We start from the raw sequence: 26,361 nt of genomic DNA, 5'->3' as shown, positions 1-26,361 counted from the left end.
CCCTTTACAGCAGCACAAAAATAGGGATTATTAGACCTTGATGCCTCCAGTTTTCACTCCCTCACTGTATCTGCATTTATAAGTCTCTTTTGCTTCCTCTGTTTTGCTCTCCTGTGCCTCCGTGTGGGATCCTGGAGGTGTTATCGGTTACATGTCCGGTAAGCCCATCTGCAGCTCTGGGAGAGAGGTGAGTTTTCCCACTCTCGTAAAGATTTCCAGCTTCGGGAAGCCCAAGGGGCAGTGCCACTCTGTCCTGTAGGGTCGCTCTGAATTGGAATCAACTTGATGGCAGTAGGTTTGCTTTTGGTTTGGGGTGTGCCCGTGGAAAACTTAACCTTGTTTATTTTCTTCCTAAAATTTCCTGAATTTAGTTTCATCAATTTTGCTACAGCCTCTTGTCTTTAACCTCTTCCCTTCTAGTATTTTATCTTTTGTATACAAACACACTAAAATGTGTCCATGCTAAAATGGCACACAATGACTAAATCTTCCCATGGTTTTCCCCCAAATACTATCCAACTTTCTATTTTCTTTCATGTCCTGATTTCTTAAAAAAGGTCTGTACTTTGACACTACCTTACTCATCCAATTATGCTATTATTTTATAGAGGATTACACTACAAAAAAAGTATATTTTAAGGCCACTAGAGACCTCTTCAATGCCAGATTCAATTAGCTAGTCCCCAGCTTGACTTACGTTCCCATTGTAGCATTTGATAATGCTGGTACACACTTTCAAAAGGAGACCTGCTTGCTTAGTGGGTATATGTTAGGCTGCTAACTGAGAGGTCAGCAATTCAAACCCCCCAGCCTCTCCCAGGGGAAAAGATGAGGGTTTCAACTCCCATCCAGAGTTAGCCCCAGCATGTGGGCTGTCCTAGGATGTGCCTTGAGTGAGGCCATGCTGTGGATTCACTCCGTATGATCCATGGAGTACATAGATAGGAGAATGCTGCTAAGCCACGAAGAGTGGAAGGAGAGCAGACCAGATATTTCCAGACTGGAAGTAAGCTTGACGCAACCCATGGTATTTTCTTTCCATCACACCCTGTGCATGTGAAAGACGGACCCTGGATAAAGAAGACTGACGACGTGTTGATGCATTTGCCCTGTGGTGCTGGAGGAGAATATTGAAAGTACCACGGACAGCCAAGAGGACCAAGAAGTCTGTCTTGGCAGAAGTATAACCGGAGCGTTCCTTGAAGAGAAGGATTGTGAGACTTCATCCTGGGACATGTTACCAGGAGACACTAGTCTCTGAAGAAGGGCATCCTACTTGGTAAAGAAGAGGGGCAATGGCAAAGGGGAAGGCCTCGAGGAGAAAAGCACTGGCACTGTGGCTGCGACAATGGGCTCAGGCATAGGAACAATTGTGAGGATGGCACAGGGCCAGGCGGTGTTTCGTTCGGCTGTTCTTAAGTGTCTCTGTGAGTCAGAATGGGCGCGATGGCACCTAGGAACAGCAAAGTGAAAATGGCATTGCTCTCAGGATTCCAAACCAACCATGCTTAAATGTGCTTGCATGATCGGTGAGTTTTGTTTTTTTAATATGGAACGCTTCACGAATTTGCGTGTCATCCTTGCGCAGGGGCCATGCTCACCTTGTCTGTGTCGTTCCAATTTTAGTATATGTGCTGCCGAAGCGAGCACGATCGGTGAGTTTTGCAGACAAGTTCTCTCAAGAATACATTTGTCTTAATCTTGTTATCTACACACACACACACACACACACACACACACACACACACAGTCTCAATCAAAATAGTGGCTTCTGTTGGGATTTTCTAAACCTGTAAGCTCAGGGCAGAGAAGTTAGCTCCAAGTTACAGTGTTTAATTTTGGCGATTCAAATGAGGAATGTTAATAAATATTCTTCACGTGCACTGAACATCCAGGGAGATATTAGGAAGAACTTTTAAAGAAAATTGGTGAGGCAAAATCAGCGAACTTGTACTCAGAATTTTTTTTCCATCTTGACACTGCACCTGTTCATTCTGTGTAGGTAGCCAGGCATGTTGTGTGAGAATTATGTGGGAAACTACCCTGTCCACCCCATAGTCTTTCTCTTGTCCTTCATATTTCTTTTTCTATCCAAAACTCAAAGAACATTAGAAAGGAACCCAATTTGAGTCACTCAAAGATGCTAAAATGGCTGCTTAGATACGGTGTGACTCAGTTAAGAGTTCTTCAGAAAAGGATGCTTCTCGTTACTTGCCATCAAAGCCCACCCAATGACCGTTTGTTTGTACGCCAAATGCAACCATGCCTGGTCTGCACCATTCTCACAGTTTTTTTGTCTATGCCCATTGTAGTCACTGTGTCAACCCGTCTCCTTGGAAGCCTTCCTTTTCACTGCTCTGCATTGCCAAACATGACAGCCTTTGCCAGGAACTGGTCTATGACACACCCTGCAGGAGCATCCCGGTTGCACTTACAGCAAGAAAAATGTGGTTTTCTGGAAATTCATGGTATTTTCCATATTCCCCACCAACACCATAACTCAAATGCATCAATTCCTTTCTCATATTCCTAATTACTATCCAGCTTTAGAATGCAAATGAGGCCATTAAAAATACTATGGCTTGGATCAAGTGCATTACAGCTCTCAAAAGGACATCTTTAGTACTTTAAATAAGTTTTGTGCAGCAGATTCGTCCAGTGCAGCATGTCATTGGATCACTTGAAACTGCTTCTGTGAACACTGATTTTAGACCCAAGTAAAATGAAATCCTTTTCAACTTCTATCTCTTCTCTGTTTATCATGATGTATTTTTTTTCTGAGATCCAGTTGTGAGGATTTTTGTTTTCTTTCCATAGCCAAGATAAATAATCATCTGAAAATATCAGAGGAAATATCCAAAACAAACATGGACAGGTAAAAAATATCAAAATTGAAAAAAGAGAGACAGAGTAGTTCCATATGTACTTGGGTTCCCAGAGGGAATGAAGGGAGAATAAAATGCAGAGGGGGGTGGGGGAGGGGAGAATATAGGAACGCACTATATTTGGGGAAAGGATAGCTAGGAGTTTTCCCAAATGGATGGAAGACATCAAGCATATGGTTCTAAAAGCCCTAAAACTTTCTAGGAAGAACATAGTAGAACCAGCTGGAAACCAAAGTTAAACAGAATGCCGGCTTTGGCTTGAAAGGCAGCAGACATTGCCGAGGCACAGGTAGCTCGCACAAATCATCCTGAGGTGACAGGAGTGGGGAGAAAACGACTGATGAAAGCCAGTGAAGAGTTCGGCCAAAAACAGAGCCAAGGGAGCAGTTTAGCAAAAGATAGTGTAAGCTTGGGATGCATACAAATATAGAACTAAATTTGTTAAAGCATGGAAATGATGGTTACAAAACAGAATAAAAACAAATATGAGCCTGGAAAATGTAAAATTAACAGATCTCACCAAAATTATGAGATTAAAGGGCCAGGGGGTACGGACAATTATAAATACACTAATTTCCTCATTTGTAAAACAAGTTGCTAATTGAAAACCTGAAACATGCAATTTCTTTTAAAAGTCCTTCTATGTACACTTGTGCTTTATACAATTGATGTATGTATGGATTGTGATAAGAGTTGTATGATCCGCCAATAAAATGACTAAAAAATAAAAATAAAACTTCAGTCTTCCCTCCAAAAAAGTTAAAAATAAAAGTTATTCTAATAATAACCAATGTCACAGAACAAGTTATATACTAGTTATTAAATATGAAACTAATTTGCTGTGTAAACTTTCACCTAAAATGCAATAAAGTCTTTTTTAATGGTAATAAGTAAAACAAAAACTTGATTCCAAAATTTAGTCATCTATACAAATATTAAATTCAAAATGTCTCAAGGAGCCAAACATGAAATGAAACCATTAACAATTAGAAAAAATATACGAGTGAAACGTTGGGGCTTCGTTCCAGGAAATGGATTCTTTAATATGGCATTGAAAGCAAAAAAGCAGCAGAAGACAAAATAAATCAAATTGACTTCATCAAAATTAGGACTTTTTAAGCATCAAAATTAAGAAAGCGAAAGGGCAGCAGAATAGAGATGTTTTCTGCCTATATAATAAGAAAAAGTATTTGATGACCATATATCAGATAAACATAATATTTAGAATATATATTTTCAATCTACACCTCAACAACAAAAAGACAAACTGCTCAATTAAAAAATGGGCAAAGAACTTGGCATTTCTCCAAAGATGTATGAATGGCAAATTGCACAAGTGAAAATGTTCAAGGCCAGCAGTCATTAGGGGAAAGAAAATTAAGCATATGAACAATAAGAACCACTCCACATAAACTAGGAAGGTTATTGTCAGGAAAGTGACGTGCGATTAAGGATGTGGGAAATTGCAATCGTGGTTCCTTGCTGAGGGATATGAGCAAGGGTAAAATGGTGGAATCATTTTGATGTTGGAATTACCACATGACCTAGAAATTTTACTCCTAGATATACATACATCCACAAGAATTGAAAATAGAACTTACATAGACACACAAACACCAGTATTCCTTGCAGCATTATTCTCATTAGATAAAACATGGAAACAACCAAAGTTTCCATCAATAGATGAATGGATAAATAAAAGCATAGTATATGCATAAAAAGGAGCCCTAGTGACATAATGGTTATGTGTTGAATTGCTAACCTCAAGATCAGCAGTTCAAAAGCACTAGTGACTCTGCAAGAGAAAGTTGAGGCTTTCTACTAGTCTCAGAAGCCCATAGGGACAGTTCTACTCTGTCCTATAGGGTCTCCATAGTCAGTATGAGTTGGCATCGAGATGATGGGAATGAGTTTGGTTTCCTTTTGATAATGCGCATACAGATGAGCACAGATTGACCCTGATTTATGATGTACTGGAATTATGAGGAGCCATATTTACTACAATTGTCCATTTTTGTTTTATTTTCACGTAGAACTTATACTGTGCATCTTATTGTTAATTAGACGTATTATATACAATAATGTGATGTATAATATGCTGGTATTATAATTCTCATGTTAATCCATAAGGATAAGGTACAGATTTATAAAAATGCTAAGCTAAAAGGCAGTGATACTGAAAATTAGTAGGGGGGAGAAATATTCAACCTACATCAGGACCGATTTGTAATGGAGTTATCAGAAAGGAACACATCCTAATTCAGGAAATATTGCTCAGCTACACAGATGCCACCATTTAAATGAATCTTGAAAATGTTATACTAAGTGAAATGAGCCAGACGAAAGGCCAGATGTCTTCTAGTTTTGTGAAATATCTACAACAGACAAAAGTTGATTAGTGGTTATCAAAGGTTGTGAGAAGAATCCAGTAGGGAGTGTGAACATATGCTACTCAGCTATTTCAGTGGGTTTGACATAGCTTTGCTGTTAGTTCACCCAGCCATAGTTGGCAGCAAACACCTGAAAGGGACTAGCCACCTCTGAGAACGTTCAGCTCTGGGGGACAGCATTTTTCCTTCTTGTACAGTGCTGATTTGCTTGGGAAGAAAATGAGAATGTGCCCCCTTCCCAGATTGGCGTGTATTCTTTATGATTCTACTTCTTTGTTTTCAATGGCACCATACCTATGTCTTCTCATCTCTAAACTTATTGTTTTCACACAGTAAACCCTTTGATCATGAAGTACACCATAGTTAAAAGCCAGCCAGATGTTTTTCCCATTTCCAATTAATTCCAGACATATATATTTTTTCCGTAGGCAGGGAAGGGGTCAGAGAGAAGAAAAATAGAAAAAGAAAACCTATCATGAATGTTGAACCTATCTAGTTATTCTAGAATATACCATTGTTCCTTTGAAGAAATTCAACATTTGCTTCACAACCAAAGAGTAAACATCAGCTGCTAGAAAAAGCTATTGAATTTCAAAATCCCTTTGAAATGTCACATTAACCTGTTTACCTTTTAGCCGGTTCTTTAAAGTATCAAACATTTCCTGATGACTCCCAGATAGAAGACCGCTTATATTCCTCTAACTTTCAAGGTTGTTCCCCTCACCAGCAAATGAACTATGGTGAATGAATCAGCACTGTTGGGGGGGGGGGGGCGGTTGGGGAGTGTATCAAAGCTGGAGTTGATGTGAAAGCTTTCCTCAGGGTAGTTCAAGCTGGAACACTGTTGAATCTGGTCCATTGGGCTGAAACACAGCACTCTTACCATTGACGTAATCCCCATTAAATTTTAAACTCTTACACAGTATTTGTGTCATAGGGTATCTTGTGTTTGGAAATATGTATACATCAGGTAATAATCATTAATTCTGCATTTTACTCACCAACATTTATTAAGAACCGTTTGCTAGAAATTGCAGTTTAAAGAAGAGACCTGGTTTGGAGCGGTTAAAGCACTTGACTCCTGATCTAAATGTCCGTGGTTCAAACCCACTAGCCACTCTGTGGGAGAAAGAGGTGACAGTCTGCATCCTACAGGATGGTCTCCGCTCCCCGATGAGGCAGCTCCACTTTGGCCTACAGAGTTCTCGGGGTTGGAATCAGCTCGAAGGGTTGGGTTTGTTTTGGCAGTTGAAATAGTTTACAGAGAGAGATCAGTAATTTCTATATTATGTATAGCTATTATATATGCAATATATAGCTATTATATATCTTAATAGCTATTGTTAAATATATTAGAAAGATTATCTTAATTGTATTAAGTATATTATTTAGATGTAGTTTATTAATTATTAATATAAATTTAGTGTGTGAAATATTTAATCATATCTAATAATATATCATACGGAATAAATATATAAATTGTTTATTATATTTGAATATATTATTTATATTAAATATATGTAACTTTAAAAGATAGCCCTTATCCATGAAGTGTCTACATTACAGACTTAAAAAAACAACCCTGCCATCAAGTTGATTCTGAATCCCAGAGGGTCTGTAGGTCAGAGTAGAACCGCCTCTTTGGGTTTCCAGGTAGAACAGAACAGAAAGCCTCCTCTTTCCCAGCTGAGCAGCCGGTGGTTTGGAGCTGCTGACCTTTGAGCAGTCACCTCACCCCGTAACCCACTACCCCACCAGGGCTCCTGCTGCACTAGGAAGTGGGCCACAATGTGCACATTTTAAAAGATGAGGTAAGGTATACTCCATAAAAACAGTTACAAAGTGGCATTAAAATCTTCAAACCAAATTCACTGCCAGCGAGTTCATTCCTGTTCAGAGAGACCCTACAGGACAAGGTAGAAATGCCCTGGTGGGTTTCCAGTGCTACTTTTTACAGCCGTAGAAGCCTCACCTTTCTCCTAACGGAGTCATAAATGAATGACATTTTTTCTTCGATGCAGAATTAAATGTGTATCTTATCTTTTTATAATCCAAGCTAAATGCCTCTCAAGCTGAATCATCAAAATATCTCCTGAGACACAACACGAGGGGTCCTGTCCATACAGGTCCATCGGTAGACTTCCTGTCCAGACTTACGGAGTTATTCTTCATCTCTGACCTCCACATTCCTTTTTAAATCATTTTATAGGGGCTCATACAACCCATATCACAAGCCACACATGCATCCATTGTCTCAAGCACATTTGTACAATTGTTTCCATCATCATTCTCAAAACATTTGCTTTCTGCTTGAGCCCTTGGTATCAGCTCCTCATTTTCCCCCTCCCTCCCCACTCCCCGATGAACCCTTGATAATTTATAAAGTATTATTATTTTGTCATATCTTACAACATCCGAAGTTGCCCTTCACCCACTTCTTCGCTGTCCTTCCCCCAGGGAGGAGGTTATATGTAGATCCTTGTAATCAGGTCCCCCTTTCCACCCAACCTGCCCTCCACCCTCCCAGTATCGCCACTCTCACCACTAGTCCTGGGGAGTTCATCTGTCCTGGATTCCGTGTTTACAGTTCCTATCTGCATCAGTGTACATCCTCCGGTCCAGCCGGATTTGTAAGTTAGTATTGAAATCGTAATAGTGGTGGGGAGAAAGCATTCAAGAACTAGAGGAACATTGTATGTTTCATCATTGCTATACTGCACCCTGACTGACTCATCTCCTCCCTGAGGCCCTTCTGTAAGGGATTGTCCAATTGCCTACAGATGGACCCTGGGACCCCACCCTGCATTCCCCCTCATTCACTATGCTATGGTTTTTTTTACCTCCATATTCTATCATTCCCATGACATACTCGTTATCTCAGAATGTCCCACAAACATCATCTAGATTTCTATGGCATATAGAATCTAAGAATGCTAATTATTATCTTATGAATAACACTAATATTCATAGTCACTGATGATCACTTAGCAGTAAGAATAATAACCTGTCTATAGGAGTCATTTTCATCCTAGAATTAGAATCCTTAACATTTTTAGAGATTTAATTCCCTTTGAAATCTGATTAAAATGACAGTCTCTCCAAAAAAACCTTAAAAAGACATGCAAACAAAATGATGCATACAATGTTGACGGGCTCGCCACCTACCCCATTATATTTATCATCAGCTTTCAATGCAATACTTTCTTTACTAAAGAGACAACTCTCAGATCCACTCACACTTCCCTAACATGAGCCTTTGTTGTGTTAAAGGTAAAGCACTTACACCGTTTAAATCCATCACATGTTGTTGATAGGTGCTGTTGATCACTCCCAACTTAGTGATCCTAATGCAACTGGACAAACCCCTGCCCGGCCCGCCCCACCCTCACCATTGCCCTATGCAGGAGCCCCGTGTTGTAGCCATGGCATCAATCCATTGTGTTGAGGGTCTCCTTTTTTGGACTACCCCTCTGCTTCACCAAGACTGATGTCATTCCCTAGTGCCTGTTCTCTGATCTCTCCGGATAATGTGTCTGAATTACGTGACATGAAGTCTCAACATCACTGACTCTAAGGAGCATTTTGACCTTACTTCTTCCAAGAAAGATTTGTTTTAGTGGCAGGCCAATGTACTTTAAATAGTCTTTGCTACTGCCATAATTCAAAGCATGGATTATTCTTTAGTCTTCGTTACTTCGTGTTCAACTCTCATATGCATATGAGTCCATTGAAAATGGCATGGCTTGGGTCAGGTGACCCTTAGTTTCCAAAGTAGCACCCTAGCTTTTCAACATTTTAAAGAAGTCATGTGCAGATGAAGAAACTGGAAGAAAAACAATGGGACTGAAAGTTCCGGGGGGGAAATGGGATAGGGGGAGGTGGGAGTAAGGACGTGGTGTTAACAAACCCAGGGACAAGGGAACAACAAGTGATCCAAATTGGTAGTAAGGTGGGTGTGACAGGCCTGCTAGGGCATGAGCAAGGGTAATGTAAGGAAGAGGTATTGCTGAAACCCAAGTGGGGACCGAGCATGATAGTGGGACAGGAGGAAAGTCAAGGGAAAGAGAGGAAAGAGCTGGGGGTAAAGGGCATTTATAGAAGTCTAGACAAAGACATTTACATATGCAAATATTTATGAGGATGAGGAAATAAATCTATGTGCCTATATTTATAGGTTTAGTATTAAGGTGGCAGAAGGACATTGGGTCTCTACTCAAATACTCCCTCAATGCAATAATACTGTCTTCTATTAAATTGGCATTCTATGATGCTCACCCTCCTGACACAACCGCTGAAGACAAAGCAGGTGAATAAGCAAATGTGGTGAAGGAAGCTGATGGAGCCCAGCTATCAAAAGATATAGCATCTGGGGTCTTAAAGGTTTAAAGATAAACAAGGCGCCATCCAGCTCAGAAGCAACAAGGCCCACATGGAAGAACATACCAGCCTGTGCGATCATGTGGTTCCAAAGGGATCAGTTATCAGGCATCAAAGAACAAAAAATCAAATCATTGGGTGCACACCTCCATGATAAAATCACTGAGGACAAACGGGTGTATAAGCTCACCCTCCCGACACAACCACTGAGGACAAAGCAGGTGAATAAGCAAATGTGGTAAAGAAAGCTGATGGTGCCCGGTTATCAAAAGAGATAGCGTCTGGGGTCTTAAAGGCTTGAAAGTAAACAAGCAGCCATCTAGCTCAGAAGCAACAAAGCCCACATGGAAGAAGCACACCAGCCTGTGCGATCATGAGGTGTCGAAGGGATCAGGTAGCAGGCATCATCAGAACAAAAAAATCTTACCATAGTGAATGAAGGGGGAAGTGCAGAGTGGAGACCCAAAGGCCATTTGTCGGTCACTGGAGATCCCCTTTCAGAGGGTTCTAGGGGAGGAGATGAGTCAGTCAGGGTGCGATGTAGCACCAATGAAGAATACAGCTTTCCTCTAGTTCCTAAATGCTTACTCCCTCCCCCACCCCACTATCATGATCTGAATTTTACATGCAAGTCTGGATAGAGCAGAGGATGTACACTGGTGCAGATAGGAGCTGGAGGCACAGGGAATCCAGGGCAGACGATACCTTCAGGACCAGGGGTGTGAGTGGCGATACTGGGAGGGTAGAGGGAGCGGGGGTTGGAAAGAGGGAACCAATTACAAGGATCTACATGTGACCTCCTCCCTGGGGGACGGACAACAGAAAAGGGGGTGAAGGGAGATGTCAGACAGGGCAAGATATGACAAAATAATAATTTATAAAATATCAAGGGCTCATGAGGGAGGGGGAAGCACAAGGGAGGGGGGAAAAAGAGGACCTGATGCAAAGGGCTTAGGTGGAGAGCAAATGCTTTGAAAATAATGAGAGCAATGAATGTATAGATGTGCTTTACACAACTGATGTATGTATAGATTGCGATAAGAGTTGTATGAGCCCCTAATAAAACGTTTAAAAAGAGAGAGAGAGGCCGTGTGCATCATATTGACCCCATGCAATATGTCGTTTGATCTCTTGAATGCTGCTTCCATGAGCGTTGATTGTGGATACCAGCAAGGTAAAATCCGTGACAACTTCCACCTTTTCCCTATTTATCATTGTGTTACCTATTGGTCCACTTGTGAAAACTTGGCTTTTCTTTTCATTGAGTTGTAATCCACACTGAAGGCTGTAATCCTTGATCTTCCTCAACAAGGGCTGCAAGTCCTCCTCACTTTCAGCAGGCAAGGCTGTGTCATGTGCACATCACAGTGTTAGTAAGTCTTCCTCCAATCCCGATGCTGCATTCCTCTGCACATAACCCAGTTTCTTTGATTATTTTCTCAGCATAAAGATTGAATAATTATGGTGAGAGAGGATACAACTGTGCTGCAACCCTTTCCTGATTTCAAACCCTGCAATATTCCCTTGTTCTGTTTGTACCACTGCCTAGGTGTCATAGAGGGTTATGTGTTGGGTTGCTAACCACAATGTCAGCATTTAAAGCCACTAGATGCTCTACTGGGAAAAAAAATGTGACTTTCCACTCCTCTAAACAGTTACCGTCAATTGAGCTCCATAGATCGTCTTAAATTATCTCAATTTTAGTGTGATAGATCTGTGTCAACCCAAAGTATCTTGGTGAAGGTAGGAGTGGAGCACAACCAATTATCAGGAAGCCTGATGACGCCTCCTTTGTGGTGTGGCCTTTTGTGTAGGAAAGACTCAGCAGAATTGTGCTCTCTTGCCTCCCTCTTTACCTTCTACCAGATCTGAATCTTATATCTGGTCCACTGATCTTCTGTTCTATTACCTGCTGATTACAGGCACTGTCAGTGGACTGCCAACTTTGGATTCATTTAGCTGACCTTGGATTTATTCAGCTTTGCATCTACCAGCCTGTGGACCTGATTCAGCTCTTGCAGTTACACGAGTTAGGAGAAGCTTCCAGCTTACTTTTGACCATTGGACTTAAACCGAACTAGACTTACTCACTTGTGCAACTATTTCTTGATATAAATCTCTCAATAGACATACACACACAAAGGTTAAGAGTTTTGTTTCTCTAGAGAGCCTGAACTAACACACATGGCATCAATCATCCTGTTCACTCCATTTTGAGTCTATTCTGAGTCCCTTAGGGTTTCAAGACACAAAGGAAAATCAAACAAAACCAAAGTCCTTGGCATCAAGTCAATTCCAACTCATAGGCTTTTGAAGACTGTAAACCTGTACAGGAGCAGATGGCCTCCTATTGTTCCCATTCTCTCATCAGTTGCTGATGAACTCAAACGACTGTGCTTGTGGGTAGCATCCCAATATTTAAGCCACAATGCCACTAGGGTTTCTCAAAGGAAATTAATAGAGAATGAATAATAACTAGGGACCAATATCAAACATTTAGAAAAGAAATTGCTGTCTGTTACTGCTCTTGTTAGCTTGTATTGAGTTGACTCACACTTGTGGGAGAGACCATATGTGTAACACAATTAAATACAGCCCAGTTCTGTATCATCGTCATGATTGCTGGCGTGCTTCATTCCACTCTTGTGGCCACTGTGTCAATCATCTCATCTCCTTGAGGGTCTCCTACCCCTTCGTTGGTCCTCTACTTGACCAGACCTGACAATCATTCTAGTAACTGATCCTTCCTGATGATGTCTCCAGAGAAAGTGAGTCAGACAATATTTTGTTGTAGCCTGTAGAGTTTTTCTTGGAAAATTTTTGGAAGTAAATCTCTAGTCCTTTCCCCTCAGTCTGTCTCATTCTGCAAAGCCCAGGTGAAGCCTTTCCACGATGGATGACCCTGCTGGTATTTGAAATACAAGTGACATACTTTCAGCATGTGGCAACCTGCAGTCACTGAAGTACCACACGCTGGCCAGGCCGGCGATTGAATGGTGTCTAGCCGAAAGGCAGTGCTGTGAGTGTTTGAGAAGCGGCATTGAGAAAACGAAGAAGAAACGGATCAAATTAATTTTAAAACAATATATCCAAGATATAGTCATTAAGAAATGCCGAGATATTTTACATTCATTATTTTGCACCAAGTCCTTGAAACCTGGTGTGTATTTTGCATCTCCACTTGGGCTAAAGAGATTGCAAGGTCCCAATAGCCCGTGTGCATACTAGCTATCGTGCTGCACAACACAGCCCTTTGTGCTCCTGTTACAGAAGTGATCAGTTTCACACTTTCCTTTCTCAGCTTTTTGTTTAACTCACCTCCCCAACATTAACAATCTGACAAAAACAAAACAAAACAAACAAACAAACAAAAACGATGAAATAGTGTCTTCTCTTTTCTGACTTAGGAAAACTACGTCCTAATCCTGAGAAAGACGGAGCTACCATGAAGGAAAAGTGGAGTATGTATTGCTGTATATCACACATGTCAGGAGAGGGGAGTTGGACATCCCAGAATAATGTAATACAGACACACTGAGACACATAAAACCTACATCTTTCCAGTCCTCTTTCCTACATGGCCCATGGATTTGGTAAAGCTACACCAAAAAACCCTTAAAAATAAAATAACAAAAGATATTTTTATCAACATCCAAAATCAAGTGAACTTATCTAACATGACCTCTTAATAATAGTTTCAGACTGACCAAGCCTTCGGATCAGAATCAACCATGAGTATATATTTCAGGGAAATTAAAATATTCCTGACTAGAACAGGTAAGCAATCATAATATATAACAAAGCTGGAAAAAACATTTAGAGTGAAATATATTTGAAGTAAATAATTATTTCAAAACAAAGACATCTGGAAAATCCTCCTTTTCTATCATCACCTCATAAAATATGTGGTCCTGTCCAGATACTGTAGAACATATAACTGAATAGTCCTGAAGTCCAAATGCCAGTACCACAGCTCACAGGAAGCAGTTATGTAATAGACACAGCTTTAACGTGACTACTTAGCTTAGCCATTTGGTAAATGCATTATATTTTTCAAATAGCCGCTTCTTGTCATTCAGTGAAAAAAAAAAGTCCACACAGTTGTTTCAGGTACAATTCTTTTGCACAATTAAATTCTGTGTTGTGTTTTAAAATGGCATCACTTGGGACAGACACATCATCCTTTGAGGAAAGGAGGGCACATTATTATGTTTTAAGAAGATACTGGGCATCTTAAATCTTTTTCTTACATTGAAAGAAAAAGTCTCAACTCTTGTAGTTAATAAATGTTAATAGGGATTTTAAAAAAACAGCAGCTACAATATTACATTGTTAATTGCATTACTCACTGAAAAGGATGCAATGAGTCATATTTTATGGTTGTTTCTTATGCAATTTGGAAAACTTTGTAGACACTTGATAGAGAATGAGGGGACTCCAAACTTGATATAACGAGTTTAGAAAGACCATTTCCTTTCTTTAATAAGGTGTAAGAAATTTGCAATTAAGAATAGGCTAAAATAACTTGAAATTGTGTTATAGATTCATTGCCTTCAAACTTAATAGGAGATCTACAAAGTCAGTTGATTCAACTATTCCCGTTTCTCACAGCTAAGGCTCCCTTTTGCTATTTTTGTCATAGTGAGTTCTATGCGGACTGCTAATGGGAAGTTCTACAAGTTAAGGCCCAACCCCCCACAGGAGAAAGATGGAGCTACCTGTTCCAATAAAATCATACTTTTGGAAACCGGAAGGGGCAGTTCTATTCTGTCCTGTAGGGTCACTGCGACAGAAATGCCTTCATGGCAGTGGGTTACCAACCCAAAACTTTCATTTTTATTATCTGTTCATTTCCAAATGTGGTCAAAGATTGCCTTAAAAATGTCTTACTCCTTTGTAAGTAAGATGTAATTGGTGTTTGATTTTTAAAACGGTCAAGTACAAAACACTTGAATGCAGCCCTTTCACACCTCTTCCTGAAATTTCCCTCACCTCCACTGCTGGGAGAATTCTGTTCAAAACTTAAATCCCAAACTTAAATGCCCTCAAGAGAGTGCACCTTGTAGTCTTCCGACTAGGAGAGCGTATCGGCTGCGAGTTCCACTGAAGCACGTTTAGCTCCGTCCTGACGTTGCCTCCCAAGCTGCTTCCCACCAGGGCTGAATAAGGCACTGGTCCCAGGCTGCCTTCCTGACAGACAGAGGGTTTCTTTGCTGTTAGCTTTTAGCTCAAGGACTCACAAAAGGGGCTGGAAAGGTACACAGTCCAAGGTTCTTCCTCTCCTATCTCCTGACTTTTCTCCTCTTGTCAACACCTAACAAGATTTAAAAAACAAACAAAACTAGGTTTAGTTTCAATTGAGGTATCTTGCTCAGAATAATTATAAGTTTTTGCTAAATGTTGATTTTTCTAAAACCATAATTCCTTCTTTGTTTAATTAATGGCTTTCTAACAATACAAGAGTTTTTCTTTTTCCTATTTATTATATCAACATGATGATTGTTTATTCTTTTGCTTAGAATTTGTTACTATATCATTTATTTTATTTTCCAATTTTATCTTAGTTGGTTACTTGCATCTCCTTCAAGTTTCTTCATATCCATTTGATGAATTCTCACCATTCTTCAAGTATTTCCTTACTTTCTAACATCATAGGCTATTCCAGTGTCATCTAATGCTTTCACTACTAAAATAGGTGTCAGAAGATCATCTGAAACTTGCTCTAGAAGCAAAAATGAAAAGAAGAAAAAATGGAGTAAAAGAACGGAAGAGAAGAATTCTAAGAATGTCTGGAAAAGACAAAAATATTAGAATGAAATGTGCAAAGATCTGGAGTTAGAAAATGAAAGGGGAAAAACACACTCAGAATTTCTCAAGCAAGAAAAACGGAAACATTCAAGGCTCAGTTACCAAGATTGAAGGACTCTATGGGGAACATATTTAATAATGCAGGCGCTATCAAAAGAAGATGGAATCTACTTAAGACAGGCAGGATGAACAGACCAAGGAGAAAACAGTGGTTTTGGGGGGGGGGGGCATGCGAGAGGAGGGCGGAAGGGGGAGTGGGGAGTCAACAAATTTAGGGATAAGGGAACAATAAGAGGTCTAAAATTAATGGCGAGGAAGGTGTATAATGCCTGGTGGGGTTTAATCAAGTGCAATGTATCCAAGAGGAATTACTGAGAGCTGAATGGAAGGTGAGCATGATAGTGGGATAGGAGGAAGATGAAAGGAAATGGAGGAAAGAAATAAGAGGCAAAATCTATTTATACAGATATAGCTATAGGCATGTATATATGTAAATATACTAATTTATAATGAAAGAGATAGAGGCCAATGTACATATATTTATATGTTAAGTATTAAGATAGCAGACAGACTGGACCTCTAATCAAGGCCTTCCTAAACACAAGAGCACTTTGTTCTCATGCCCTGGCATTCCTTGATATTCACCTTCCCTGACACGGTCGCTGAAGAAAAAATGCGTGCAAACACAAATGTGGCAAAGAGAGCAGATGGTGCCTGGCTATCAAAAGATATAGCATCTGAGGTCTTAAAGGTGTGAAGTTAACCAAACAGCCATCCAGATAAGCAAATAAGCCCACAAGGAAGAAGCACACCAGCCTGTGTGAATATGAGGTGTTGATGGGAGCAGGTATCAAAAGATCCAAAACAAAGGGGAAAAAAGCTATATCTATGCGAATGATGAGATTTGGAGTGGAGACCCAAAGCCCATCTGTAGACAGTTGGATATCCCCCGACAGAAGGGTTGTAAGGAAGGGATGATTCAACCAAGGTGCAGTATAGCACAGACAAAACACACATCATTTTTCTAGTTCCTGAATGCTTCCTACCCCCACGCCCCCACCACCATGACCCAGTTCTACCTTACAAATCTGGATAGACCAAAGAACACACATTGGTGCACATAAGAGCGCTCCACACATGGAACTAAGGACAGATAAGGAGTGGCGATAGGGGGACAGGGAGGGAGAAGGGAGAGAAAGGGGGAACCCATCATTAGATCTATAGCCCCTCCCTCCTGAAGGGGACAAATCACAGAAATGTGGGTGAAGGGAGACAACAGATAGGGGAAGATACAAAATAATAATAGCAATATATCATTGATCAAGGATTCACATGGGTGGGAGGGTGGGTGGGGGAAGGAGAGGGAGAGGAAAAAAGAGGAGCTTATGCCAAAGGCTCAAGTAGAAAATGTTTTGGAAATGATGATAGCAACATATGTACAATATGCTTGATACAATTGATGTATGGAATGTTATAAGAGCTGTAAGAGCCCCCAGTAAAATGATTTTAACAAAAAAAAAAAAAGGAGGGAATCCAGAGTCCCTGTTTCAGAAAGAAATGGTCTGTGTTCACCTTTTAAGAACGCAGCATGTAATCAGAACCTGAGGGTAAGGAGAGCAGACCAAGCTGCCTGGAGGCACGGTGAACCAAGCGGCTCCAGGGGTTCTGTCTAGAGCAGCGGTGGGTCAGCCTGGGGGTCGCAACCCCTGTGGGGCCGAACGACCCTTTCACAGGGGTCACCTGATTCTTAACAGTAGCAAACTTACAGTCATCTTAACTTACAGTTAAGAATCACTCGATTCTTAACAGTAGCAAACTTACTTAATTAGCAGCGAAAATCATTATATGGTTGGCGGTCACCACAACCTGAGGAACTGTATGAAAGGGTCGTGGCATTAGGAGGATTGAGAACCACCGGTCCAGTGGCTCGAGGTAAGTGATCGACTGATAAGCAGCAGCCACTCCTTGGAAGAAAGATGCTTGCTGCTCTTGTACAGACGGACAGCCTCAGAAACCTACACAGGACCGAGTCAGAATCCATTTGAAGGCACCTAACAATTACAAACCTGCTGTTGTTATTTTGGGGTGCATTCGGCCAGTTCTGACTCACAGCGACTCTATCTACTACAACAGAATGAAATACCACCCAGTCCTGCCCCGGCCTCGCAATCGTGATTGCATTGGAGCTCCTTGTTGCAGCCATCGTGTCAGTGCCCCTTGTTGAGGGCCTTCGTTCGTGCTGTCTCTCTGCTCTCCCAAGCATGCTGGCCCAGTGACTAGTCTCTCCTGAAGGAGCCCTGGTGGTTAGGGCTTACTTTTGCACTGTAGTCCCAAGTTTGAAACCACTGGCAGCTCCCCGAAGGAAGGCTGGGCTTTCTCCCCCTGCAACCAATTACAGTGCTGGAAACCCACAGGGGATCCTTATGAGTCAGCACTGACTTTATGGCAGCAAGGTGTGTGCGTGTGTGTGTGTGTGTGTGTGCTCTTGATAACATTCCCTAATTATTTGAGATGAAATGTCTCCATCCTTGCTTCTAAGGAGTATTCTGACTGTACTTCTAAGTCTAACTCATTGATTCATCCTTTCTCCTGCCTCTGGACCCCAGTGTCAATCCTGAGTTTAATAATATTAGTGGGATTAAGGAATAACAATAAATTATCAGCAGGTGCTTTCGCTTGTCCTGTCCTTCAAGTGACACCATGTCGTCCCTCCTGAAGGGTAGCTGTTTCTGCCCACCAGGTTAGTCTGGTCTCCAACCAAGAAACCACACTGAAAACCAAGAAGAACGTTTGGAGCATGATTTCTCAGGCTTGTATCTAGCACTCCTCTCTCACGTTGCTCAGAGAGGCCTGTATCAAGTCATTGTGGACACTGTGACTCAGTGGTGTAAATACCAGATTTTCAAGCCTCTTGCCCTCATCCAGCTGATCTGTGCCCCACGCTACTCAGTTTCCACCACCGAGAGCCAGCAGGACACACCCTCAGGTCTCTGGGTATGTGCTTAGGTGCCATTGCGTTGGCTCCTACACACAGTGACCCCAGTGCTGCAGAAGAAAACACTGCCTGGTCCTGTGCCATGCTCAGTTTCTTATGTTTGAGCCTGTAGATGCAGCCACTTTGTCCGTCCACCTCGTTGAAGGTCTTCTCTTTCCCAAGACCATTGCGTTCCCAACCATGACGTCCTTCTCCAGGGACTCATCTCTCATGACAAGTTCAAAGCACATGACACAAAGTCTTGCCATCCTTGCTTCCAGGGAACATTCCAGCTGTACTTTCTCCAAGACAGATTTCTTTGCTAGCACCATAATTCAAATGCATCAGTTTTTCTTCAGTCTTCCTTATTCAATGCCCAACTTTCACATGTGTACAAAACCTGAAAATACCATGGCTTGGGTAAGGTGCACCTTAATCCTCAAAGTAACATCTCTACTTCCCATATTTTCAAGAGGATTTATCCCTCAGGGATAGACAAGAAATATTTGTTATTTCCAAAATAGAGATGATATCATAACTGGATCCATTTACAAATATAGCCACAAACTGTTGCTGCTCTACAGTCAAGGTCAAAATGTAGAAATCTTTGGGTTTAAAAGAGAATATATTCAAAGGCTTAGGAAAATAATGAGAGAAAAGATAAACAATGAGGTGGACATCTTATTTTATAGTTTCATGTGGCTTTTACTAAATAAAAATAAGTTTATTACAAGTTACACTTGGCATTAGCAAAATGAAAGGGACACCCCTAGCTACAATGGAAGTATATTAAACGCGGCATTAGTCCAATGGCAATGAAACAGTTGTTCTTGTTATGGCAAAAATCCAACTAGAAAAATATTATTTTTACCTGAAGAGTTTGAAATAAGAGCTCATTCTTTCTCAATGGTAATGCCAACCAGTTCTCACCCTGTCAACTCTGACTGATAGTGAACGTATGTATCAAATTGAAATTATAATCTGGGTTTGCAATGATCAATTTTTTTTCGCGTGGATCACCCGGTCTTTATTCCAAGGCTCCACTGAGTAGACACAAAATTTTAATCTTTGGTTAGCAACCAACACATTAATCATTTACACCATCTAGAGCAGTGGTTCTCAACCTTCCTCATGCTGAAACCATTTAATACAGTTCCTCATGTTGTGGTGACCCCCAACCATAAAATTATTTTTGTTGCTACTTCATCACTGTTGTTTTGCTACTGTTATGAATTGGGCAACCCCTGTGAAGGGTCGTTCGACCCCCAAAGGGGTGGCGACCCACAGGTGGAGAACCGTTGAGAAGACTGAGCATCCTAGAACACTACATTGTGCTCATGAGGACAATGGATCAATAGGCAGTGGTACGAATGGAACAAGGGCATTCTGCCTGTTTTAATATCAGACAGGTGTTCTTCAGTATATATTCAATCTGTATACTGAGCAAGTAATTAGATAAATTGGATTAAATGAAGAGAAATTTAGCATCAGGATTGGAGGATGGCTTATTTTAAACCTGCAGCATGCAGATAGCATACCCTTCCTGGCTGAAAGTAGGGAGAAGTTGAAGCACTTGCTGATGAAGGTCAGGGATCGCAGCTTTCGGTGTGGATTACAACTAAGTGTAAATAAGACCAACATTATCCCAACTGGACCAATAGCCAGTATCGTGAGAAATGGAGAAAAGATGGATGTTGTGAAGGACTTTGTTTTTCTGGGATCCACAATCAAACTTATGAAAGTGGCGGTCAAGAGATAAAATGACACATTACATTGGGTAAACATGATACACAGGAGCTCTTTAAAGTGTTGAAAGCAAGGTTGGTACTTTGAGGAGCAAGGCACACCCAATCTAAGCCTGATCTTTTCAGTTGGCTAATATGCATTTGAAAGTTGGTCGCCGAATAAGAAGAGAAAAGAAGAATTGGTGCATTGTTGGGGAAGATTATTGGAATTACCATCGACTGCCCAAAGGACGACAAATCTGTCTTGGAAAGAATGCAGCCAGAATTCTCCTCAGAGACAGTAATGGTGAAACTTCATCTCATGTACTGTAGACGTGTTATCAGGGGAGGGCCGTCCCTAGAGAAGGACATCCTGCTTGGTGGAGCAGAGGGGCAGTGGGAAAGAGGAAGGCCCGCGACAAGATGGCTTGACCTAGTGGCTGCAACAATGGGCTCAAACATAAGAACGACTGTGAGGACGGCCTGGGACCGAGGCGTCCTTCATTCTGTTGTACATAAAGTGGCTATGAGTGGAAGCCAGCCCAAGGCAAGTAACACCAACAGTGCCTAGGCTATTGATCTGTTTTCTATTCAAAACCATCTTGTTGGGAGTGAATACAGATACATCATTCTATCGTTCAATCACATCAAGCAGTATTATGCAACTGCTACCACTATCAGTTTTGAAACATTGTTTTCTTTCCTGAACTCCTTGACATCAGCTCCCTTGTACCTACCCCCCCCCCAGCCCAAGGTACAATCCCACCCCCCACCCCAAAACCCTTATTCTACTTGCTTTCCCTATAGATTCATCATCCTTGGTTTCATCTACCAAAAAAAAAAAAAAAAACAACAACAAAAAACCAGAAAAAGGTGTAATAAAAACCCAAAAGGTGACCCACAATACATAACACATCTGAGTAAAACCCTAATATGAACAACAGCAAAATAATACTCAAAATATTGAAAACCAGATCAGGTCTAATGTACTTCAGAGGGGAGATCAACTGACAAGGCTTTAATCTTTCAAATCAGGTTTATCATTTTCATCTTTAATAGTCATCTCTCCAAGGCACTCTGCTTGGTAACCAATTTCCTCCCATAGCCCTCGTGTGGATAGAGGGAGGTCATCGGGGCTTATGTCCCATGGAGATCCCACAATGTATCCTGCGCTTCCCCTCTCATCCAAACCAGATTCTCACAATTTGGGCTCTGATACTATTCCCATCTTTGACTTCAGAGACTATGATTTACAGTCCTTCGGTGACCGACGGTGTGCTTCTTTCATGTGGACTTAGTTGACATCTCACTTAGATGGCTGCTTGCTTGGAGATAAGCCTGTAAGACGCCAGACGCTATTTTATCTGACACAGACTATCAATCTCCATATATTCCATTTCATTTTTTACAACTTTCAGTTTTCCCAGATTCATCTTTGGTTCAGTGAACATTCTGATGGAGTACCAATTGGAATGTTTCAACAAGCTGATGAAGCACTGAAAGCTCTCACTCTTCTCTGCCAAGACATTTGGACCTGGACAACCCATGCCAGAGAAAGGTGACCCAGCAGCATGTAGAAATTATTGAACGATATCTGCAATATAACAGGAAAGTAAAATGTTACTGAAGCTGGTTTGGTAGAAAATTATAGCAGCACATTGTCAGAGAACTGCCAGAAAGTTAACTGTAGTCAGAAAAGGATGCTGCACACGGGTAACATTGCCGATGTCAGATTGATCTTGGCTGAAAGCAGACACTTCCAGATGAGTTTTTACATGTGTTTTATTCATTATGCAAAGACATCTGACTGTGTGGATAATCGAAAACTATAGATAACATTGAGAAGTATGGGAACTCCGAAACACTTCACTGTGCTCATGTGAAACCTGCAGATGGACCTAGAGGAAGGCATTCAGACAGAACATGTGGAACTGCACAGTGAAAATCAGGAAAGGTGTGTGTGTGTGTGTGTGTGTGTGTGTGTGTGTGAAGTTTAATTTATTTCATCATATTATTCAATCTGTATATTCAGGAAGTAAGTCTGTAAGGCAGACTATATGAAGAATTAGAAAACAGGATTGAAGGAAGGCTTATTAACATTCTTAAATATGCAGATGAAAGGGGGGAGGCTGAAGCACTTGCTGATGTCTAAATTTTAGCTTAATATAAAGAAAATAAAAATCCTCACAACTGAATAATATCAGGATAAATGGAGAGAAATTGAAGTTGTCAAAGGATTTCTTCCTGCTTGGATCCACAAGCACTGTTCCTGGAGGCATCGATCAAGAAATTAAATGAAGTATTGTGTTGGGCAAATCTGCTGCATGCAAACTCTTTCTCGTCTTAAGGAGCAGCGCTGTCAATTTGAAGACGGGTGTGCCTGATGCAAGCCACGGTATTTTCAGTTGCCTCACGAACATGTGAAAGTTGGACAACGAATAAGGAAGACTGAAGCAGAGTTGATGCACATGGATTATAGTGTTGACAAAGAACACTAAGAGTACTGTGGACTCCCAAAGAACAGCCATTTGTCTTGAAAGTATAAGGAACATTATTTTTAGAAGCAAAGATGTCTTTTGTAATTTGGACATCTTATTCATATTGATAGGCCCTGGAAAGGGGCATGATGCGTGATAAAATAGAAGATTCACCAAACAAGAGCAACATTTCCAAGGAGTTGGACTGATACCGGGCTGCAGCATGTCCCTGGTTAGACAGTCAGTAATTGCGGTCACTCAGACTCCCATACCCTAACTAAAATGATTTAAGCTAACTGTAGAGTGAGTGCCATTTTTTTTACCTTTATACAGAGTGTGTTGAGTGGCAAGACTTACTTTACTTTAAAAATGTAATGCAATTTGAGACAGAGTATTTAAAGCTGAGGATCCAGAAACAGTTGCAATCAACAGCACCAGGTTGGATATATCTCACCTTCTCTGCCTTCTCTATTGCTGTGAGGCAGGGGTCATACAAGCCTCCATTGTCCACGCTTCTGTACCTGTTTTGACAACTGTGCTTTCCATGCCGCTCAGCTTCTATATTGGGTTCCATAATTCATTGCCATGACCACCCAGAACTCACAGACAATACTCGTGGTTAAGGGAGTTTATTAAGTAGGTTCACAGGTTAATAGTTAATATGTCAGGATCAGCAAACAGTAAGGATACAGTCATTGGTCCCCTCATCCAGCAGCCAAGTTTCCCTCCAATTCTCAGTTTCTCAGCCATATGGTAGCCAGGTCTCTCTTTGGTCCCAGGTTCTCTCCCTTACAAATTTAATTCTAGCAAGAGCAGAAGTGAAGCGTTCTCTCTGGACGTGAGATCCCCGTGAGGGTCCCTCTGGGCTCCAGAAGGCAACTGTGACATCAAGGGACCAGCAGCCGAACAAGGACCTAGAGACTGGCACCGAATGGTGGACTTCCCACCCCGTGTAGCAAGGAAAGCTGAGTGCTTTGCAAAGGAGGCTGGCTTGTGGAGTGGGGTGCCTCTGGGTACTTAATTGGGGGACCTGGGCTTGCCGATCCGCAGGGCGTGAGCTGAATATCTTTGCATTGAGGCCGACGCTGAGTGGACATCTATTGGCAGCTCTGAAAGAACTTTGCAACACGTCCTGACACACAACTCTCTCCTGAGCATTTCTCACTTACATTCCAACGTGTTAACTTCCTTATTAAATTCTTTCATCATGAATTTTGTCTGTGAGCTCTGTTTAGCCATTGCACTGGATATTAGAACTTAGAGATAAAGTAGAGAATACTAGGGAAAACAACACAGGAGTTATTCGACCGCACAGGCAAACTGATAAATTGAATTTCTATAATACTCTGTCTAGGTTCCTGTCTCATATCTCTATTACAATGCCAATTCACGAGGGCATCAATGAGATAATGTGGGTTTGAGATTGCTTTGTAAACCAGTTCATACTTTCCAAGTGTAATACCGATCCATGTGTGGAGTTTGCTGCCTAAGTCATAATATAAGACCTGCTATAAGGGGATTTGAATTTCCACATATGCCAGCATTGGAATATAATTAAGTATAAACTTTACACAATTTAAGTGTGACAGGATAATATTCACTAATCATATATAATGGATGAATAAGATCTGACAAAAATGTACAACTGAGATAAACTGAGTGGCCTTTAATGAAGACAGTCCCTGGGGCACAGAGGGTTGATGCCCAGTCTGAGAAACCAAATTCAGCTTCAAAAGTTCTGTTGGGTGACTCATTTTGACTGCAGCCATGAAGTAAGTCACTTGATTTCTCTGCCTTTGTTTCCCTCACAGAGGTGCTGTTAGGAATATTGATTACAGAGATGAAGCTGGCTCTGGAGAAGAAGCCAGCTTCATCTGTATGTACTGTATTGTAAGACAGTACATAAGGTGGAAGGCTTGCAATGTAAATTTTTGGTTTGTCTACATTCAATCTACTTCTTTTTGAGGCCATTTGAGTTTCAGAATTGGAACTCTTTCAGGGATGTTCCCGAGACCAGCTTACTGCTCTTTGTGACAGAAGTGAGAAATGTCTACCTAATATCTCAGCTGGAAAGAGAGGGTGTTGAGGCAAAACTGGATTTTCCGCGTGGCTCTCTCTCTTTGGGGCTTCCACAGAAACTTGCGATTTGTTTGGTTTTGTTTTTAAACAATAAACAGATTCCTTCCCTTTTGGTCTCAGTCTGTGAGCTCCGTGATGGAGGGAGGGATCCTGCTCCACTTCTCTTTCACTCTGACAATAAGAGCAGGAGGAGCTTCTTAGTAGGCTTTCAGTAAATGCCTATGAACTTGAATAAGAAATAGCAAATGTGTAACATGCATAAGATGCCCACGAAGGAAAATACAATACAGCACAGCTATTTTGTTTAGTTGTTTTGTTCTGTTGCACACGGGGTCGCTAGTCAGAAGCAACTTAATGGCAAGTAACAACAACAAAATCAAAACATAAAACCTTTCCCAACCGAATGCACTGTAGCGCTTTCTCTGCCTTTCCCCATCCTTAAACCTGACCTCATTCCTGCTGTGTGCCTCTTCGTTGCTTTAGATTCCATCTCAGAGCCCCATCTCTCCCTCAACCTCTCTGTTGTTTCCCTCCCTCCCTCCAACTCCACCTCCTCCCGAACTGTCATGGATCCAGTGGAGTCCAGGGTCAGGGGAGCTTGACCGAGGGAGACAAGATGCCTGGACACCTTGGAATTAAAAAACTAACAGCCCAATGATAATTTTTAGTCCATCTAAAAGTGTCCCAACATGAAAATACTAATATCAAAAGACAAACATATATAGCAGTAACCTAGTTTATTACAACAGTCGTATGATGGGAAAAGGCTGCCGAAAAAGTAGAATCGTTGGGTGGAGTCCGATATGAGACTCTAGAAATTCAAAAGAAGACTTACGGAGTCAGTGAGGAGCCAGGAAGTCTTTAGAACAGTGGAATGAGAACGCTATGGAAGCAAACTTTAAACAAGATTCATCAAACATTCCCATTTAGCCTTACTTAGAGGAAGAGACGGCTAGTTTTTAGGAAGTTAGTTAAAATGTTTCTGCAGCTCTCTAATTCAAGCTGACGAGAGGCTTCATAATACCACCATAGACTTTACAGCAAGTGATACCAACTGACTCAGGAGGCAGCAAGAGTCATTATTGAACTTGAATGCCCGAGGGAGAAGAATGCCATTTTCCTTTGAGGATATTGATTTCGAGTTGATGAGACAATCGAAGTGAAATATGCACTAGGGCAGGTAGTAATGTATGTCTTTAAAATATGCCACCAAATTTTGATCTATTTGTAAAATGTATTTTTGTTACAGACGAGGTTTTTAATAGTTATATCTGTTGGATGAAGTGTCACAAGTTCCTTACCACTTCAGGGAAAGCAGGCGTCTGTTGGATGAGAAGAGATCTAGAAGCATAATCATTGTGTAAGGAAGATGGAGTGTTTACTGGGACGCAAGAGAATTTTGCTTCCTAAGTGTGTAAGTGAAATAGCATGTTAAATGAGATTTTTCTTATTTCAGAACTATGGTTTAAGATAATGGATGAAAATGATGGGTATCCCATATTTTAGAGGGGTTCTGGGCACATCTCAGTATTTACTTACAGATAGCAAAGGACTAACTTTGTGAACTGTACCATTGGTAATATGAGGTAAGGCAAGAATAGGTACTGAGTGCATTTTCTGGACTGGGAAGGTTCTAGAAAGAGAGAC

At 41.2% G+C, this 26,361-nt stretch overlaps 1 non-coding gene across 1 annotated transcript; it reads right to left on the bottom strand.

Moving 5' to 3' along the window:
* Positions 1-1,543: 1,543 nt before the first annotated feature.
* Positions 1,544-1,650, bottom strand: LOC142447491 (U6 spliceosomal RNA). The gene has a single exon (XR_012784189.1). It is a non-coding gene; the product is annotated as a U6 spliceosomal RNA (small nuclear RNA).
* Positions 1,651-26,361: the final 24,711 nt, after the last annotated feature.

Source organism: Tenrec ecaudatus, chromosome 4 (assembly GCF_050624435.1).
Source record: "Tenrec ecaudatus isolate mTenEca1 chromosome 4, mTenEca1.hap1, whole genome shotgun sequence".
Taxonomy (NCBI): domain Eukaryota; kingdom Metazoa; phylum Chordata; class Mammalia; order Afrosoricida; family Tenrecidae; genus Tenrec; species Tenrec ecaudatus.
This window is presented reverse-complemented; position numbering and strand designations above follow the sequence as displayed.